The sequence below is a fragment of the Oxyura jamaicensis genome, chromosome 5 (genome assembly GCF_011077185.1).
Source record: "Oxyura jamaicensis isolate SHBP4307 breed ruddy duck chromosome 5, BPBGC_Ojam_1.0, whole genome shotgun sequence".
NCBI classification, from domain to species: domain Eukaryota; kingdom Metazoa; phylum Chordata; class Aves; order Anseriformes; family Anatidae; genus Oxyura; species Oxyura jamaicensis.
The window spans coordinates 10072779-10094249 of NC_048897.1; the positions used below are offsets into that span (position 1 = coordinate 10072779).

General features: G+C 40.7%; 1 long non-coding RNA gene across 1 annotated transcript in view; it reads left to right on the forward strand.

Moving 5' to 3' along the window:
• Positions 1-2146: 2146 nt before the first annotated feature.
• LOC118168093 overlaps positions 2147-21471 on the forward strand; it is a 56971-nt gene continuing 37646 nt past the window's right edge. Inside the window, exon 1 of the long non-coding RNA XR_004751355.1 lies at positions 2147-2260. This is a non-coding gene — a long non-coding RNA (uncharacterized LOC118168093). The remainder of the gene's footprint in view (positions 2261-21471) is intronic.

Genomic DNA, 21471 nt, shown 5'->3' on the forward strand with positions numbered 1-21471 from the left:
TTTGTGGCTACAGAAATGCTAATTGCTTACAAAGGGAGAAATCTAAAAAGAAGCATTGTGCCCTCCTAAGTAGCCTGCATTGTCATCATGAGAAAAAATCCTTGCGCATGCATACAGAAAGCTAAATGTATGGGCTTAATGCCTTAAGATTCATGAGCAGTATTGCATGAGTACAGCAGATTATCACTGGGATTTTTCTGTTGCCAAAATGCAAATAAGATGGTAGCTCTTCATGCTACTGTAATGCTCAGCTTCCCGTAAAGAGATCTGCTGTAGACCAAGACTCCTAAGATAAATATGGTAGACAAGAATCTTTTAAATCAAAGTGATTCTTACTTAACTGTGGAATATATTGGGTATAATAGCAAAGACATTATCAGATCTCCCTGTTGCCTCCAGGCTCAGACCGGTCATTTCCAAACCCTGGAGATTATAGACAGGAAAGCAGGTAAGTAACAAGCATACATACAGGGCAAAGGATGCCAGAAGATCATGCAAGCAGAATCTGACCCTGCTGGTGCTAAACAACAGGCATTTGACAGTGGATGAGAGAAATGATCAACAGTGACTACAGGATAGCAAGAACTGTCAGAGGTTTAGAAACCATGACCTGCGTGGAAAGTTTGGAAGAGCTGAGGCTGTCAAGAAAATAACTGCTTGGAGGGAGATGAACAGCAGCATTCAGGTGGGGTGAACGTGGTGCAAGCACAGAGTGGAAGGACCAACGCATGTCCATGTCTGCTGCAGTGGTTGGCTAGAGCACAGCAAGGGGTCCTTGCACCAAACGCTAAAGCTATTTCTCTAGCTATAAGATAGTCAAGCACTATGTCAAGTCAAGTTCTGTGCAGTCCCTGTCACTGGAGGTTTTGTGAGCGGCTTTTGGGACCCACGTAGAAATGGGCTGATCATCCTGAAGGGAAGAAAAGATATAGACCAAGTGCCCTCTTAAGAAACTCCTGGTTGTGAATTGGGGCTGTGATTTATACCTGGTGTTCATGCGATTACCACAGCTGTTGCTACTGCAGCAAAAAGATCAGAGCAGAAGCAAAAGGATCAGAGCAGAGCATGACCAATTGGCTTTCCCAATTGAACCGTGTCTGTGTTTCCAAGTCAAAGAGCATCTTTAACACTTTCCTTTAGATGAATAAGAAATGCGCCTCAAAGTGACAGCCCGTGGCAGATGCTTAGATTCTAGAACTGACTGCAGCAAAGATCAATCTTTGTCCTTACTGGAGGGGCTTTAAGAACTGCAAACAAATCAATTGCTAGTAAATGTTAGTGACGTGAATAATGTACATATTCAGGGGTCACCTTTTAGAATTGTTGGTGGGCATCTTTTTAAGAAACCTCCTTGTGCCCAGCTAAGTTCACAGTGACAGCGAAGTATGACGCTTCTCTAGACATTCATTCTTGTGGCTGACACTGACTTCAGCTGCTGCTGTTGAAGATTCTTCTTGTAGTTTGTCATACGACCACGTATCAGGATATTTTCAAATAAGTGTGCTATTTTATCAGTGCAGTATATTCTTCAGAAGTGCATTAGTTTTAGTAAAGTTGGAGAGATGAAGACTCTTCTTCTTCTGGTGTTTTTAAAGTTGAGTAAGGAAGTCACTGGCCTGAGATGAAAGTTACTGCTACCCTGTTCATAGCTTGCAGTCCAATAGACTCTCTCAGTTGGTAACAATATCAACTGCATGTACGTTAGTGCTTCGTTGTAAGGAGAAGCTGACCATCCCTTTCATTCCTCAAGTCATTTGAATTAGGCCATTTATCTTTTTGAACCCAGATCTTGACTCTCTTCTAGCCTCTCCCATACCTACCCCCTAACCTTTACTTTTCTATTCCTGTGCTTGGACTATGAATTCTTTGGGGCTCTCTTGTTTTGTATTGGGTGTGATGGACCACTGTTTTACAGCACATTGCTACTTGGCTCAAAGATTGTGAGGATGGGGAAAGGACAGGACTGCTCTCCCAGCCTCACCTCCTGTCTAGCATGTGATTGTGAAGAGTAACTATTTTTAGGACTGAATCTGTAGTCTGGACTATGTGCATCTATGGTGCATTAATAAAAGTATGTTGTGACTTGTGTTTCATTAGGATGTATATTTTAATACAGTTTCTTCTTCTGTTTTTGCCTAAGAGAAAATGGGTGGCTGTATGGCTGGGATGTCACTGTGGCACCTGTAACTGCTGAACTATGTTCTTGAAACTGGAGCTGGGAAGGAACGAAAGGCTTTCTAGACTGTCTCCCAAACAAGAGGTTAGAGCTCTGCCTTCTGCCTATATCCAGCAGAGACCATAGAATATTCCGGGTTGGAAGGGACCCATAAGGATCATCAAGGTCAACTCCTTGCACTGTGCAGGTCTACCCAAAAGTTTAGACCATGTGACTTAGTGCACAGTCCAAACGTTTCTTAAATTCATACAGGCTTGGTGCAGTGACTACTTCACTGGGGGGAGCCTGTTCCAGTGCGCAACCACCCTCTCAGTAAAAAATCTCCTCCTGATATCTAGTCTGAACTTCCCCTGCCTCAGCTTCACCCCGTTCCCGTGGGTCCCATCACTGGTGTTTATGGAGAGAGAAAAGATCACCACACCCCCTCGTGAGGAAGTTGTAGACTGCGATGAGGTCCCCCCTCAGCCTCCTCTTCTCCAGGCTGAACAGGCCCAATGACCTCAGCCACTCTCCATATGTCATCCCCTCCAGGGCCTTCACCATCTTTGTTGCCCTCCTCTGGACACTCTCCAACAGTTGAATGTCCTTTTTGTACTGTGGTGCCCAGAACTGCACAGATACAGAGATGTATCTGTTGGCTTTATTCCTTGTTGACTTTATTGCTTGTTGTCTTCGTTTCTAAACTGGCTGTTTTGGGAAATAGAAAGCTGGATAGTAGAAATAGAAAGCTAGGATAACCAGGTATTATGGATTTTTTACTCAACACAACAATATCAACAACAAAACAACAACAAGAAAAAAAAACAATAACAACAACAACAAAACTATTCAACTGTGTTGTAACTTGAGATCCTGAATAGTGTTTTTCCTTTATGGGTCTAGAGAGCCAGGGTTCCATGCTGTGTTGTAACATACTGTCACAAGAAGAGTTTTATTATTTATTCAATTTCTTACTTATTGAATAAACATTAAAATCCAACAAAGGAAGCATTACTGTAGAGAGAGACAAGTAATGTTCATGATAAACATTTTGCCTGCAGGTCACCATTCAGGTCACCATTTTAATGTTAGTTTTTTCCAGGCTTTATTACTAAAAGATTATTTGAAGAAGCTTTTAAAATCATTTCCTTCATTTCTTTCCCCTATCACGTAGGACTAGTCTACACACAAGCTGATACGAAGAAATGTGTTTTGGTGTTAAGTCTGCTTATAGATTGGTCTTTCCTCTTAGCTTTGAAGTCTTGCCTATACAAAGAAAATTACTGCTGATGGGTTGTGAGCAATATATGCAGTTGAGCTGATAATGAACATAACTTGTCTGCAAATGTCAACCAGGATAAACCACCTTCTACTCCTTGCAGGAATTGTGTCTGAAATACAGTTAAAACGAGAGATTTCTCAGTACAAGCATTGCTTTTTAACTGTGGACATTTGAGGATAGTTTGCTTTTCCTATGACTGTTTGCTTTCTGTGTCTTCTCATGCTGTTAGGGAAACATAATGGTCTCCAAAGCCCTCGGGCCTTTCTAGCACTGCAAACACCACCCTGCAGGCTGGGGCAGGAGGTGATATCACTGGCTCTGCAGCCAGACTTCCCACAGCTGATAAGAACTGTGTCTCCTTGAGACTGCGTGTGGACTTCTCAGGTGATGCATTTGCTAAGGTTGCTCTGGCAGGCCTGGTATGCGTGAGTCAAAAAAAATAAAAATAAAAAAGGTTCTTTCTTGTTATACATATTTGGTTGTCGTGGTAACCAGAGAGTAATTCATTTGAAATGCAACTGGATAGGATAATTGATATATTTTGAGGAATGCCTACAGGCAATAATAGGGATTTATCTGCCACCAACTGTTCCAGGCTTCAGAAAAAATAAGGCTAGGCTTTGAAACAGGAACAAGTGTGTTTTCTACAAGCCTGGATGTAAAGGCAGTATTGCCCTTCCTTGTTCCTGTCAGGGATCCTTGATGGATTTCTTTGCAACTTCTGTACAGATCAAATTGCAAATATGACTTCTGTTGAATATGTATCTTGGATAATCCAAAGAGTTTAGAAAAAGTCTGAAGTAGTGAGTTTCCCATTGTTGTTTTGTTTCTCTTACCTATGTATTAAATGCCTTGCAGCAATCTCAGAGGCTTCTGTAGAGGAAATTCCCATTGACACTGATGACCCATTATAACAGATGGTATTCACAACTGGCTGTCATGCATTAAGGCCCCTAATTGATTCACTGGCTCACTGGAGAGATCCATGGAGAGCTTATGAATCTTGATCACCCAGTGCCTGACATTACTTAAACCACCTCATGTTTTGAATGCCCCATTAGCTTTCCTCCAAGCCCTATGCAAGACACAATGTAAGACCTACGTCCCAGTGAATAAGAAGTTAAAATTTCATCTGCTTTCATCTCCTTCTGCACAAAGACTGTCAGGAAGGGGTGTAAGAATGGCATGGGAAATGGGAGAGTGCTTGTGGGAAGACTGAACAGATGACCCCAGAGTCCTGAGACTCTACGGGTACGTACTGGAACACAGCTCTTTAGGACTTCATAGTTAGCTAATTTTCTTCTTGTAGCACTAACCTCTTGAGAGCATCATTTTTCCTGATAAGCTATTCTCCCAGTGGACGTGTTTTCTCACCTGACTCAGTTTGTCCCTCCATGACTGGTGTGAGATCTCTTGCTGGACAGCATAGGAACATCTTAGAGCTTCTCCCAGTAGTTTCTTCTACACCCACACAAGAAATAAAGCTAGCATCTAACTTAAACAAGGAATGTTCAGCCTGCTTTAGGTCTGTGTATGTGAATTCATCAGACCCTTGACAGTTTAATAACACTTCTGGGATATAATATCAATTATTCTTGACATTTTATTAATTTCACCTTTTTCATTCTTGATACGGCATCTGATACCAAGAAAATTCTACATTAATTTTAAACTAGCTCTGAATCAGGTAGAGCTGAGAATGATATCTGTATTCCTGGAGAGGGAAACTACAACTTCTCAGAGTTTCCCAGGAATATAAATTCCAGTGGCAATAGATCACAAGGTCAATATGATTAGAAAAAGAAAATATTTACTTTATTATAGCAAGGCACGAAATGGTGTCTGCTTTCACCTTGAGGACCTTAGAAGGAAAATGTTTCCAGAAAAAGAAAAGTTAGAGCCCTAATGAAAGCAGAACTATTTTTTGCTCCCTCAAGACACTGTTTATTGTGTTAGTATACAATCCATCAACAGTAGTAAATAGACTCAATAAATAAGGTAGTCTTCTAGCACACTTGGAGATTTTTAGCTAAGAGAAATAAGTTTCTCTTTCTAGTACAAGACAAGATCTTTCTTTAGTCACAGAGGAGGACAGAACGAATGGATAATACGCCTATTCCTGAATCTTTATAATAAAATTTGCATCTGGTTGGCTATTGAAAATCCTCCTAAATTTATCTGGGTAGGGCTGCAAATCACCTGAAAACTCATGACCTGGAGAGTTCATAAGTCACTTTGCAAATCATGCATGGATTTCTTAATAAGGGAAAACTTAATTTCAGTTTGGTTGAACAGTTATGGATTTATCAGTACACAACAGAAATCAGTAAGTGTTCCATTGAGAGAGAAAAAAAAAATCTCTCAGACTAGTAGAGAGGTAATAAAAATGCATAAATAAGCTAAACAGTCTGAAAACAGAAGGTTTTATTGTGCAGATTATTATTATTATTATTATTTAATTTGCTGATTTTTGTTCACATTTCCCCTTCCTCCTCAGCCAGTCAACTTTCAATACAGAGAGGAATAAGAAAGAAGTGGAAGAGGAACTAATAATAATAATAAAAAATCAGAGCTTGGTCTAGGCGCTGTTAAAATAATCAAAGAGAAGGTAACTCAATGAGTGTATATACATATTTATGCAGGGGAAAGATGTCTGGAGCTTTTCAACCTTGCTGACACAAGTAACAAGATCCAGTGGCTAGAAGTTGAACCTAAACAGATTCATCCTTGAAATTAGATGTACTTCTCTAGCCCTGAAAGTAACTAAATGCTTAGATTGCTGTCCAAAGGAAGGGAGTTGAGTCGCTAGGCTTCACTATTTTTAAAATGGACTACATGGACTTTATTTCAGGTTCTGGCAGGCAGCTCACAGCCTCTGTGCATGGATGAGAACTGAATATCTGCATAGTCAAAATTGCCCACAGTAGCCTGAGAGTCTCTGAAGTTGTGTTTCTGTCACAAACCCATTCTTTACATGATCCTCTGAGGAGATGGGCAAGAGAGGACTGTTTGCACTGCTCTCAGCATCCTTCAATCCTTGTAGCTTTGCAGGATAGCTATCATCAAATCTCATCATTCAGACTTTCACAGATTGCCTGCCTAGGTCAGGGGAAAGGCAAAGATTTACTGGCTTTTGCTTCCCCCTCATGTATTTCCCCTGGATGTACTTGAGTGAAGTTTCTTTCTTTCTTTGAATCATTAGAGATTGCCTGGAGTGTTGGTAAGCACTAATGCAGTGAGATGGTGGTGCTGGGACCTTACGGTTGCCTGCTTTGTCTTGTTCACACTTCCAGGGTCACGCCGAGTGTCAGACTTAGGGAGTTTTTCCACAGTCTAGATTATCTGTGGTTTTGGATTTTTTCGCTATTCTGCTACAAATTGGATGATTTACCTGTTGGATCACTGAGTGCATGTTGCCTAAGCAACTCTCTGCAGGTTGCCACATGCTTTTTGGACACAGGTTTTTTTTTTTTTTTTTTTCCCTTTACCTGTAGCATGTGAGAGCTAAATTGAGGTAAAATGGTTAAGTTTAACTAAAATTTTGGGGTTTAGTGGTTTAGTACAGGGTATGTTCAAGAAACATAAAACTGCATGGGGGACGAGAAGCCAGATTAGACAGTCTAATTGGTCTCTGCAGCCTCAGGCTTGAGTAAACTGTAAATGCTCTGTACAATATGCTTGTCTGCGCTGGGTGCCAGGCAGGCAGATGGCCAGGCACTGCAGTCCATACAGCTCTTCTCTGTCTGACAGGGAAAGCACCTCTAGAAATGGGGTTTGCTCTGTTCTGAGTTGCTGCAACTGCTACAGACAAGTCATTCACACAGATGTGACCTTCACTTTTTCCTGTTGATTTTTCCCTTGAGACAAAATAAATAGCAGTGGCTGCCTCTTACTGCTCTTGAATGACTCTCTCCTGGAGAAAGCTGAGAGGCTTGGGAACAGCAATTCTTTGAGCTACTTTAAATCCTTTTTCCAGAAGATGAGGTGATCTGGGAAGAGAGAAAGAGAGTGCTAGAGCTAGTGAATGTGACCACGTGAGGGGACAGAAGAGAGAGGAAGCCTGACCATAGAAATTCAGACTGGGACCTTGTGGATGAACTGTATGGGTATATTTTGCTGAGAGCAGGAGTGGTAACTGTACATGTTGAGGTAATCACAGCAGTGCCTTTGATGAATAGGTTTATAAGCTCATGCTGTCAGTGCCCATCTGTACCCCTGCACCATTTTACTACAAAAAGGGTGCAGTTTCAAAGTACTTGGGTATAAACCACTAAGCTGTATCCTTGTAATGGCATGGGATCTTCCAGCTCATCGTCATGGGCAGCAAAATGAAAGAGCCTTGCAATACAAATTCCTTTTGTTTTAAGACTTGAATTCTCTAATCTAGTCTTAATCACTTGAAAATTTGTCTCATTTTGTTAGATACTTTCTAGCACATAATCCATCAGGAAAATCTTATCTAAGTATTCTGTACACTCTGAATAGAGTATTATGTGTGCCTGTGTTTAAGCCCTCATCTCTGCAAGGAGACGACAACAGTCCACTTATCCAATGTAATTGCTTAAGAATTTGCATGTGCTCCTCTCCCTGAGCTGCCTCCTGCCCTAAAGGCAGTAATGAAAAATTCTCATGAGCTACTGCACACCTGGAAGGTTTATACCCAAGTACTTGGCTATCGTTCTCCAAATGGCAGAGGATTCAGACTCAGAAATATTTAGTATAAGTCTAGAAGTGAAATTGGTGGTCTTCACCCTAAAATAAGGACCATCTGTTGAGGAACTGTCCAAGACTGTCTGCACTTCAGCTGCTCGCTTATGCAAGGGTTATCAACAAAACATTACAGCTGCCCGGGCTGAGACAGATTTCTTCATTTCAGGAAGGATTACAAGAGTAGGCCTGAGAGAAGTCAGATAATGGTTCTCATTCATCCATCCATTAACAGAGCAGCTCTTATAAGGCAAAATGTGAATTTTGGGCTTTGGACCTAAGATAGAACAGGTTACTGGCCTCACAAGTAGCTTGTTGGCATTTGCTGTCCTTTAGCTCCTGTTAGCGCGCTCTTTTTTTTTTTTTTTTTTTTTTTTTTTTTTTTTTTTTTTATACATTGAAATGATATTCTCAAAAAAAAATCTTTTTCTCTCTCTCTCTCTCTCTTTTTTTTTTTTTTTTAAAGTGGCCACGAGCAATCCCTGCTGGACTTTATTTTGACTAGCTGGCTGCATGTGGGTGAAAACTGGAGTGTCTCGTTTTATAGCAATCTTACCCTGAAAGAACTATTTCAAGCTCATCTTTGCTATAAAGCTAAAGATTACTGTTCTCCCTTCCTCCCTGGGCAATTTTAGGAGAGTTCCCTACATCTAACCAACTGTGCAGCTGCCACTGGGCAGAATGATTTCAAGCTAAGCAGCAGGGCACCAAGTTTCAGTTATCTCAGAAAACGTTTAACATATTGTTACAGACAATGCTATTTTCTCATTATGTGTGCATTTGTTTGACAAATATTAATTTCTAAATGGGCAGTTTTAACACTATTTTCAATTTATCCTTCCTCTGAAAGAGCACATTATTGATAATGTTGGGTTTTATGGTATGCAATGTTATAACAATATACCTATTATTTTTTCATTACCTTCCCCTTCCAATATATTTGAAGCTGATTGTCAGTATCCATAACAGCCTTTTAAATATTGTGGAGTTTCCTGGGAAATTGGTAGGGCTGAAGCTTACAGAAACTTACAGCTCCTTCAAAGACGAATATTAAAACAGTTATTTTGAAATCCAGTTGTGCTGTCTGCCTTGCTTATCTCTTGCAGTGGAAAAAGCCCCTGACCCTCTATGGGGATCCTCTTCAAAGAAAGTGGAACATGAACCGCACACAAAATTGTAGCCTACATTGAATTATTAAGATAGTCTGCTGCTCTCTTGCAGCAGGGTCAGAAGTCTTCATTCCAAGTCCATATTTTAGCTTTCCGGGTTTTCTGTCTGTTACTACAAAACTTGCAGCTGACAATACTCAATATAGTCTCTGAAAGGACTCCTGAGCACTGTTGTTATAGTTGTGTTCTCTGATTGCTTTGGAGATGCCATAAAATGAGTCGGGATAATTGAAAAACTACTAAAACAAAGTCAAAGGTGGCAATTTGAAAAGAGAGAGTCCTTGACTCTTTTCCAGACTGCTTCCAGTGTTTCAATCTTCCCTCTATAGTTTCCCACTATGCAGTTGTCATTAGGATCAAGACAATGGTCTCAATTTTATTTCATGGGAAATATTTTTGTTTATTAGAAGTAAAATGAATTCCCTTGCACTACTTTTCCTCTGCAATACTACAGATTGAGTAAGACCTGTAGAAAATACTGTGCCCGTGGACTACTTACTTTTGGATGTCCAGTTCTGATTAAAATGAATTTACAGTGTGATACATTTAGACAAATACTAACCTTAGAATTAGGAATATAGGTCTGGAGGGGAACTCCTGGATTGCTGGAGTTACAACTGAAGGTTCTGTCAACAGTTTGAATAATGGGAGGATGAGAAGACTAATAAACAGCACCTGCTCCATTTAGAGTTCATGTTCTTCAGAGGTAGGAGCCATCAGCTAGATCTTACTAGTGCTTTGTAAGTATATCTTGGTAATTTTTCTTTTTTACATTTCTCAAAATATTTTGCCTGATAAAATCCTGGTATTCTATTTCACCCTTTCACATCTGAATTGTATTGGTGGCTCAGCATTCATGATCTTGTGCTTGGTACTAATGACATTCACCCCATCTGCCTCATTCTAGTCTTGAAGGTCATTCAGCTTTTTTCCAAGAACAGTATGATATTCCTCTGTATTGATGCCTTTATATTTGGAGACACCAGCATTTTAATGGTACAATCATATTTTTGCACCAGATTCATTAAACAAATTTTGAACCAAACTTATTCTTAGACATTAGTCCCCAGAAACTGCCTATATATTTCCCTTTATATCCATGATTTTCATTTCCCTGTGATTTCCCCTTTAGCCAGTTCTTCTTCTAACTTACAATCTACTGTTATATTAGTCCTTGGCTCCTGATAGAATGTTTCCTTTTTCATGCAACACCATACTTGTTATTGTAGCAGTGTCCAGATAGGCTGAATCAGCTGCCTCTCCTCAGCCTTTTAATAATTAGTTATGTTTAGTCTTGCACATTCTACTTTTAATATACCTGTGCGGCATTTCTTCCCACTTCCTTCCATGTCTGTAATTATGCTTTCCATCAAAGATTGTTCTAAAATGTTGTGTACAATTGTGGTCAGGCTAATGATCCTCTATTTAACCACATTATATTTCTTCCTCCTTTGTGGTTCTCTGTGGCTGTATGACCTTTTGGAAGATTTGATAATGAATTCTGTGTAGTGGACCTTCAACTTCAGAAACCATTTCTTTTGGGGGCTCAGAGATAACAAGTAGAATGCATGGAGGTCTTTGGCCTCTCTCCACTCTGACAAACTACCTTTGGTTCCTATTTTTGTTCTTTTTAGCCGTTCTTCCTTTGCATCCCCATTCATCTTTTCCATGATATTTGATAATTCACACAAAGACACCTGGGATTTGGTCTAAACGGTGGTTATCTTTAACTTCTATCCCACTCCATTGTGATTTCAATGCTTGCCCTTACTTTATTTTTATAAGCCTGAATATATTATGTTGCTGTCTTTTAGAATGTCTATCCACAGTCTAATTTTGTCTGACTTCTAACAGATTGTTCAGTTTTTCCCATGAGGTTTTGATTTCTGTAACTTAGAGATAGATTTTACATTTTAAAACGTCTGGCAAAAGAAATACCATGGGATCAAAATAGTTGATATTTGTTTCTGGTTATAAAGATGTCATATCAGATTACTGAGTTTTACCCACTTGGATATTTCATTTGAATTGGCAGCCAGATGAGGTTTCCTTCCTTTCCTGAATTTCCTTCCCTTTCCTGAGTTTTTTGGAGGATTCCTTGCATGGCTCATAAATATTTTGAGTTTTCTCCAGTGTTTTATTGGAGGAATAGAGAGGAGGAAAGCATGAAATCATGATAAACAGGAATTTTCTCACCTGGTATCAGATGTAGCTCCAAAGCTCTAAACTCTTCAGCAATAAGGATTTATTATTATTATTATTTTCCTTCTCAATCAACTTGTTTTCCACAGTAGATTTGTTCCTGTTATTCCTGTTATGTTCTGGTTCACCATACATTCCAATAATTTCCAACGTAACAGAATTCTGAGTTTTAACATAAAAAACAGCACAGCTAATAAAATGATTAAAATGAAGGACATGATTTATTCTTGAATCTTATCTAAAGCAAGATTGATAGAGTGATTATTGTGGGGATAGAGACGAGAGAAGGAAGACAAGACAGTTCTGGGGCTATCTGATTGAGTTTGTGTACAAAAGATTTTAATTGTCCTTAATCTATTTTGCTTCAGTTTGGGACTTTGACGACTTTTTTAATATGGTGTAGTTTTCCCAGGTGGTCAGGCCTCACCTGGAATACTGTGTCCAGTTCTGGGCTCCCTGGTACAAAAAAGACAGGGATCTCCTGGAAAGAGTCCAGCGGAGGGCCACATGGATGATATGGGGCCTGGAGCATCTTTCCTATGAGGAAAGGCTGAGAGACCTGGGTCTGTTCAGCCTGGAGAAGAGAAGACTGAGAGGGGCTCTTATTAATGTTTATCAATACCTTAAGTGTGGGAGACGGAGGGATTTGCCCAACCTCTTTTCAGTGGTTTGTGGGGACAGAACAAGGGGCAATGGCCTGGATCACAGGAAGTTCCGCACCAACAAGCAAAAGTACTTCTTCGTGGTAAGGGTGACGGAGCACTTGAACAGGCTGCCCAGGGAGGTTGCAGAGTTTTCTTCTCTGGAGATATTCAAGGCCTGTCTGAACGCCTACCTGGGCAACCTGCTCTAGGGAACCTGCTATGGCAGGGGGGTTGGACCTGATCATCTCTTGAGGCCCCTTCCAACCCCTACAATTCTGTGATTCCCAGGGTGATAAAACAATTACAATTAGCTTATTTGCACTACTATCCAAACCTCATAATTAACAGAGAGATTTTGAGGCAGTGGTCTTTGTTTATTATGTCTGTTGCCTAAGAGCACCTGGCATAGTCCAGGAGGACATAAAAGGACTTAGGAGGAAAAAGAAACAATCCCTGCCTGAGAAGCTGGGAACAATCAGGGGAAGGTTTACGGAGTAATGTGCTAAAATGGAGTTTTGATATATATTGTTCTGGTGCATAAATTTTCACAGAGGCCTTCTTTCTTCACAGGGGCAGGTTTTATCTTGAATTAATAAACATTGCAGTACCCGGTGAAATGAATATTGAGGGTCTTGGAGCTGAGTGGGCCATAAATAATAATAAAAAAATACTGTAGGAGCTGTCAGCATGCTGACAACAAGGAGTGGTGGGAGGTCCCCACAGCGGCAGCAGGGCAGGATTTGGCTGCCAAGGCCTGTTCCATTGCCCTAGCCAGGACTGGGGCAGCCTGGGGCACTGGCAAAGCCCCAGGCATCACCAGGCCCAGGCTGGGACATGGGCCTGCCTGTGGGCCTGGCGCAGCAGGGCCTGTGGCCAGGCAGGGCAGGGTGGTTGGGGCCCTGCTGCAGCATTGCTGGGGCAGTGGCTGATGGCCTGGGGCCTGATGTGGGGGCCTGGGCCTGGGCAGGGCGGGGAGAGCCCAAAGGCGTCTGGCAGGGATAGTCAAGCTGGTTAGTCCCCTCAGGGCCATGACAGACATTGAGGCTGCTTGTGAGATCCCCCTAGTCATGCTTATTTGAATTCAGCATTCATCCAGATACTTTCTCTGACTCGCAGTATATTTCAAATATCAAGTAAAATTGGACTAATTCAGTCCCATAAAATGTGTGATTTCTGTAGTTTAGCCATCAGAACTTGGTGTATTTATGTGAGCTCAAAGTGATACAGTGATAGGAATCATCTAGGTTCAGAAACTCACATGTAAAGACTCTCATCTGTGGTAAAAGCTATTAACAATTTAAATAAAATGTAATCTGGATTGGGCACAATGTCATGGAAATATCAGTAAGACAGAGCTGCAATAACAGAAGCTTGTATTTAATGTTGAAAGGCACTTAGAAGTACATCATTCTAAAACTAAACATAAGAGCTATAAAATTCAAATAAAATTATTTCCCTAGCTTAGACAGATTCCAAATTTCATGAAGTTCAGACTTATCTCATTATGGTTTTGATCTTTCAAGAAAAACAGTGAAGAGAATGAGAATTCTTGTGCCTCCTCTTCTTTTCTTAATACTCTTTATCTTTCTTGGCTTTGAGTTACAACTGTGACATTCAATTAGGTGTTGAAAATGTACTAGTTGATTTGACACTGAAAGAAAAAATGTGAATAATTTGTCATAAAAATACAATTCCTGCAGGATTTCAAGTCCCTACTTAATATAAAGCAGATTTTTTTTTGTTACTCTCCTGCAAAGATTTTGATGGGAATTTATAGGTATTAAACATAGCCAGAGGAGGGAGCCTCTAATTGTCTTGTGGATGCAATGAAAACCTGTTGGGAATTAGCAAAAGGTGAGAAACATTTCAATTTAAAAAGCAAGGAAGGAGTGCCTTTGTTGATTCCTATAGATTTTCATGAAAATGCCCTCCATCTAAGCACCTTTATTGTATCATTTTCAGTGAGTCGTTGCAATCCCACCATGAAATCCAGCACATGAAATGCTTGTAGCTGGTACGGCAAATGCTGCCCAAACTTCCAAACACCTTTCTGCCCTCCAAATTCGGCCTTTCCCCCTGTCACAGCAGAGCAGTAGTTGTCCTTCTCAGCCCAGCTTTACTCCCCCCTCCCCATTTGACTTCCTTTCTGCCCTTCTCCTTCCAGTCCTTTCCTGATCATGCCTCATGCTGCCTATATATATGGGAACAGGTTGTGATGGGGGGCCTGGCAATGGGTGCCGCTCAAGGGGGAGAGGTGAAACGGATGTAAGGTTGGTGTCACCCAGTTAAACATGGGGGGAAGCAATCCATGGGTGGTCATCTAAGTTAGGTCACTCAGCTTTGGAGTGCAGACACAGTGTTCTCTCCACATCCTGAGAATGATCTAATCTCTAGCTGATGATTAGTCGTTACAACTGTTAAAGCCTATTTACAGCTTTAACCATGCTTCCTGCATGCAGCTAAATATAGTATTTGAGCAAAATTTTACTTTAAAGTATAGACCAGAATAATTCAGTTTGTGCATGTGTCTTTTCTGGCTGTTGCAGTATTCTGAACCTTCAAATTGCAACACCTGTACAAACTTTTGATGTGATCATCATGCCCCTTTTTCCTTCAGCTTCCTGAGTCTGGGAAGAAAAATCAATGAAAGGATATTGGACCAAAGGTTAGAGAAGTCTGAAACTGGGTTGTCTATAGGACTGTAATTCCTTCTCTTCTGTGTATGCATATAGTTCAGTTTTAAATACATGGTTCTATACCTTTTCTTTTTCACAGAATCACAGAATAGTCTAGGTTGGAAGAGACCTCCAAGATCACCAAGTCCAACCTCTGACCTAACGCTAACAAATCTTCCACTAAACCATATCCCTAAGCTCTACATCTAAACGTCTTTTAAAGACCTCCAGGGATGGTGACTTTTTCTTTGTCCCATGAAGCCCTGTCTGCATGCTATACAGAATGGACTTGCCCTATGGGCAAATTGAGACTTTGTACTGAATTGGGCAGTGGGATACAGAGTTCACTTGAGAAGGTACACAGTGTGGTTTCATGGTTAAGATAACTGGAGGATGTTCTGAAGAAGTTAGTTCCTGCTGCTACCACAGGGATCCATATGGTGTCATGGAAAATGACATGATTAAAAATTTTCATAAGTGACCACTCCCTCTCATTTTCTAATTTTCCTTGTGATTTGTGTTAGGTTTTTATTCCCCTGTACACATGCAAACATGTATAACTACATCTCAAGACAGTGGGATCAGGATTTTCTAAGAGATGAAGTCCCGTGTGATGATAAGCTCTCTGGAAAGCATTGCTTCCAGGATGTCTACTTGGGTACAAAAATCATTGGATTCTTTTCAGCCATATGCCCTCATTTGCCATATATGAAATGAGGCTCACCCTGCTTCTTTCACTCACATTGTAAAACTGAATCTGTAAAATTTATGGAAGTTCTTGGCTGGTGAATGGGGTGAATTGGAGTCTTTACCCTTGGAACGACAATGCTGTAATGTTTCTAATAGGTAGGACTTCTCTTTAAACCTGTCCAATAATTATTCTTGGAGCAGTAAGATGCACCTGCTTAAGGAAGAGCTCTCTTCAGGTGAGTAGTACTTCCCACAGTGAACAGCCCCATTGCACTAACAGTCCTTTTGGTTCTGAATTGAATTAAAGTTCAAGAGGTTTTCTTCAATGGCAGCGTTTGATTCCATCACCTGCGTGCATCTGTACACTTTGATCCTATTTACAATACATTTTGGGCTTGTGCTAAAGAGTTTTGCACAGAAACAAGAATGGATTTCACTGCAGGCTTTCTTTTTCCCTTGCCAAAAATGCAGGACATGCAGCGAATGAAAATAGGCACAGGGGAAAAAGGCTTGGTGGACTTCTTTAGAACTTTCAGCAGTGGTTAAATGCTTAAAAAACTATTTACTGTTTTCTTAAACTGCTTGTAATTATTTTAACATATGTAACCATGATTCACTGAACAGCAATTAAACAGAAGCTTTGCACAAACTGGTTCAGTGATATCCCTCAGCTCTTCTTCACTGGCACGTGAATGACTTCCAGCAGGATCTCCAGAGCTCAAAGAATGAGCAATTATAGCTTAAGCTAAAGGGTTAAGACACTGTGATCAAAAACTGTAACTACCACTATCATTAATGGACTGGCATTGAAGGGGGATTATAATCTTTACCAGTGAGGTCACTTTTTTCCCCTTCATTTTGCTCTACTGTTCTCACACAGATAAGTTGTTTTAATAGCAATTTGTATTCCATTACTGCCTGGTTATGATCAAAGCATTAACATGCAGGGGAAATTTTCTGCAGAGATCCCCTCCATCTGGTGCTAAACACTTTCCATTTCCTTTTTGACTGGAAATCTTTTCCAAGGGTTCTTCCTGCATGCTAAAGATACATGATAAAATAATAATAATAATAATACTGCTTCCAAAACTTCCAGAGGAAACATTCATTTGACACTTGTTCATTCTGAGATTACAGGTGCCTGTTTAACTTCCACCACATGTGGTTTTAGTTTCCTTCTGTTTATTTGTGTTAAGGGATGTATCCAAGACATAATGTTCAAATCCAGATCTTGGATCTTTCCAAACTTGCAACACAGTGTTTTGCTTTATTCCATTGCTGAAATTGAATTTTATTTTCCTGAGTAATAAGTGAATAAGGAGCTTAAGGAGTAGGTGTCAAAATCATAGCTTCAAAAGTAGCAGAATGACTAAGCGGTAATTTCACTTCATAATTTTTTTTTTTTTTTTTAGTTTTATACCTCATATAATCATCTATGAACTAGTTCTCAAATGCAGATTTCTTTTAGCTACTGTAGATAAGCGGGTTTCAGATAAGAATCATGGCACTTTTCATATTTGTCCTCTGAATCTGGCATCTCATCCTGATTTGCTTGAAATCATAAATTCAGCTCCTTCCAGACTCCTTCTGAAAGTCCAGTTAGATGTACTCTATCTGTTGCAAGTGTTGCAAGCCTTTTACTTCAGGTTGATCATGACAGTTTCACTCAGCTGGTGGCAAATATCAATTAATGCTCAAATTTCACTACTCACGTAAAAGAAAGGAAGAAAATGGGCTTGAAAATGTCACCATTTCCTTTTCTGAAAGCACTGTATGAGCATGTCTTTGTTATACAGGAGTGAAGTGCTACTGTCCGCATTTTTTGAAACTCACTAAAATCTTCTTAACATGCTGTACCACAGACAAAGCTTTTCAGCGTTCAGTTCTTCTTACTGAAGTGTTTTCCTTCCTTGGCTCTCAGCCACAGATTAATAGCCTGTAACCGAGCTCGCTCTCAAAAATGTCAAATTTAATTGAAAAAGGAAAATCGGAAAATAAAAAGTTATCTGGCATGACTCCTCTGGGTCCCACTCTTACAAGCTCTGCAGGTTCGTCTGCTCTATTAACCAACCCTGTGTTTGAAGGCTAAGCCACCAATATTACCGTCCCCACTACAGCCACTGCCTGAAGTCCCTGGGACACTGTCCAGCCATGATGGCACTGGAGGAACCCGGTCAGGTTCAGTTCTGTCTGCCAGGCTGTAAAAATCAGCTGTGGCACAGAACAATAACAAAGGACTACTGCCTTTGTTCCCCTCTCTTCTCCCTCTCGTTTGTGAGTAAGCTGAAGAAAAGCAGCAGCATGAACTGTCATGTGGCTAAGGGTGTAGGCTGCCATCTGAACCCTGTTATTTCAATATCCTAACACTTGTGCCTGCTGTGTGTGGGGGGGAATGGAAGGTGCCAAAAACAGAGGTAGAGGCAGTGGAGCTCTTTGAGAAGATTATGGATAGAGTAGGCCAAAAGATTTACCAAGATACAAAGGGTTGGGAAGGAAGTATTTGGTCCGGAGCCTTCTGGTTTGCTGTGCTTAGGGTGAAATGAGTTGTGAAATATTTGGACATCTGTCTTGATGAACTGGGAATCTGAGAAGGTGGTGGCTCCAGCTCGCTAGGTAGCTGTAGAACTGGGAGCTAGGAGCTGCAAGTGGTCTGGTCTGAAGATTTGTCTACCTGGTCAATTTAACTATGTGCACAACCTCTGAAACTGGTAAGAATGTGTAAACCACAATCCCAATCGTCTGTGAATTTACTGAGGAGCAGAACACTGGGTTTTTGGCTCAGTCTCATGCTGGGAAAAGCTGTCAAAGAAGAGAAGTCTGTCTAAGAAGCAGCTGTTTGTAGCTGTTGAGAGCGTACACCAGTCTTGAGTTCAGTTTGATAAATAACATATGCCCTCTGTTACCAAAGCTTTCCAATGTTTTCCTTTGATTTTGAGTCCAGAAAACTTGCACGATGTTGCAAGGAAATTTGCTGCTATAAGAACTTGGTGTTACAGTAGTAGTGCCTTGAGAGGAATGGCTTCAGAATAAAATGTAGTGTCACCCTGCCCTGGGAGGGCCTCTTCAGGTGGGTGTTCACCTGGCTGCTGAATTTGGATGCCAGCAGAATCCAAATCATAGAATCATAGAATATCTAAGTTGGAAGGGACCCACAAAGATCATCGAGTCCAACTCCTGGGTCCCCAAAGAAATAAAAGTCAGATCATGTGTCTGAGAGAGTTTTCCACACACTTTTTTAACCTTGACAGGCTCAGTGCTGTGACCACTTCCCTGGGGAGCCTGTTTCAGTGCCTGACCACCCTCTTGGTGCAGAACGTTTTTCTGATATCCAGTCTGAAAAAAAAAGTACTGTTCCTGCTGCAGTGAGCAGGCCACAGTGAGCAGGCCGGGCCAGGCCGCAGCACCTGGCCAGGACATCTCCTCTCAGAACTTCCATATGATCCCTGTTTCTGGCTTGCAGATAGAAAACTGTTTTGGTCTACAAAGTAGTGTATTGTTGATGATTATTGTTTCAGAGGGAGCACATACACAAGACCTTTTTAGGTTGTGGGTATTTTTTTTTTTTTTTTGCTGGTGACATCTGCAAGAATTCTTACCATTCCTTTTCTGTGTTTTATCTTGGAGGGAGATAAAACAGAGGGAGCTAAAATGCAGCAGAGAAACAGCTGAAGCCAAGTTAAAAAATGGAGTTCTCAGTCCAAGGCAGGTGTGCAGAGTCCTCAGTATCCATGAAAGTCACAGACTTTTTTTTCTGCCTTCACACAGTGCTACAAAATTGCAGAAGAGAAATTTATAGCTGATCACTAGCCATTACTAGAACTTATTACTAGCCTGTTTACAGTTGAATTCGTTGTGCTGCACAGATAAAATTTTAAGGCACTACGACTTGCACGTGTGAGGAATTCATTAAGAAAAGTGTTAATTTCCTTAGAATTCTCCTTTTATTTTTATTTTTTAATATTATTTTGGGCTTCATACTCAGATAGCAGTCCTCCATAAAGAGATGAGAACACTTGGAACAGACACAGGAGGTCACTCTTAGGTAATACATTCAGAAATACAGCCTGCATTTTCCTGAGCATGATTTGGCTCTTCTTCTAGCCAGACTCATCCCTAGACCATCTTGTTGGAGGGTGGAAGACAGTGTTTCTGCTGGGGAACAAAGCTGGAGAGGTGGGGAGGATCTTCAGGAGCCTTGGGGCTTTCTCCATTACTGAGTAAAGCAAGGAGGCCTCCCTCGGCAGGAATGACGGCTTGTGGGACTTTTTTAGCAGATGGAAGAGTGCCAGAACAGAGATAAGGCCCTCATCCATGATCTGTATTCTCTGGCTGTATGGGGGAGTACTAGGCTATAGCTGCCAAAATACCCTCTTCCTTTAAGCCTGGAGGCTGTGCTGATTAGTGGTTGGAATAAGAGTGGGGTAAAGAAGGTTCTCTTCACAGGTCTGACATTGATTTGCCTTGGGCCAGTTGCTTCACTTTCCTTATTCCAAAGTTTCCTGGGCTGTAAACAGTGAATAATATTTGTGCCTTTGCAAAGGTCTTTCAAGAAGTTAAGCAACAGAAACTGAGTATTATCCGTATGACTAGTCTAGGATTGCCTTCCTGTGGGCGGACAGTGTTTTTTCCCAGCACACCAAACAGCTGCAGCCTGTAATTGATAACTTTTTTTTTTGTTGTTGTTGTTGTTCACTTCCTCCTGTTACATCTCCTCTTCTAGAAGAAGTAGGTCTGTAATGTTCACTTTTGCTTAACTTTAAATGTTCTAGTCAATGTGAGTGTCACTTTGTCTTGTCTCTTCCTTGGGGGTGCTCAGGCTGAGTGTTTCTTTGTCACAAGAGCTCAAGACAGTTGATCTCAAGGTTTCTTTTGTAAGAATAGAAAGCAACCTGCACCAGCAAGAGCTATGATGCAATGCTTTTCCATGGATGTAGAAAACCCCTTGCACGTTCCCAAGCAGCCCCCATGTTCATGGAGAGCATTGCATTTTTAACCATTTCCAAGAAATGCTGTTTTCCCACCAAAGGAGTCTGATATGAGTCTTCTCATATCAGCAGGCCAACATTGACCAAATTAGAATCACTTTTACAGAAGTTTGTTGGTAAAAGTTGGGCAAGTTATCTTCAGTGAAGTAATCATCCATCTGAAAGTAGCACTCAATAAAAGCTGGAAAACAGCACACACATGCTACAAAAGACAAATAAAAGCCAGGCTCCTGGAGAATACAATGTATTTTCAAAGTTACGCTGAAGGGCATTTAATGCCTACAAACATTTCTCAATGTGAGCAGCTTCATAAAGGCCGTAAGAATGGTCTGCAGGTATTTATATAAAAAAAAATCTATTAAAAGACAGGGGGAATAACTAAATGCATTTCACTTATATGGTTGCCTACCTTCTAAACTCCTTAATTGTTAAGTACCCTAAATTTAGTTTGCAGTACAGCTCAACATTAGGTCTATAAAGAATCTATGTTTGATCCTCAACCCTGCAGATAGGATAGGAGGAAATGAAAGTAGTTACCTGACACTAGTAACTGTTTCCTAATGAATGAGGACTGCAGCTGTCTGAGACAATGGGTTGTCTCCCAGATGCCATCTGGGTGACATGGCTTGGAAACAGATACATCTTCAAGGTATCTTTGCAAGAGATTATATAGTTATGAGTCAAGGCAACAGTTTGTGGGTTGGAAGTGCACTATCACATCTGTTTATTCTGGGTTGTGGGACAGTGTCAAATCCATCTCTGAGGAAATAGGTCTGAGTCAGTAGATGCTGCTGAGGATATGAAAGTTATGAGGAACATCTTAGTTCAAGTACTTTCAATTATCCAACCAAAAATTTCTTAAGAGATTGGTGTTTCCTTCAAGCTGTAATTAATGTTTTTTATCAATATGTTGGACACACAAAATGATTTGAAATCTTATTCAGAATTGCTGGTTACAGTAA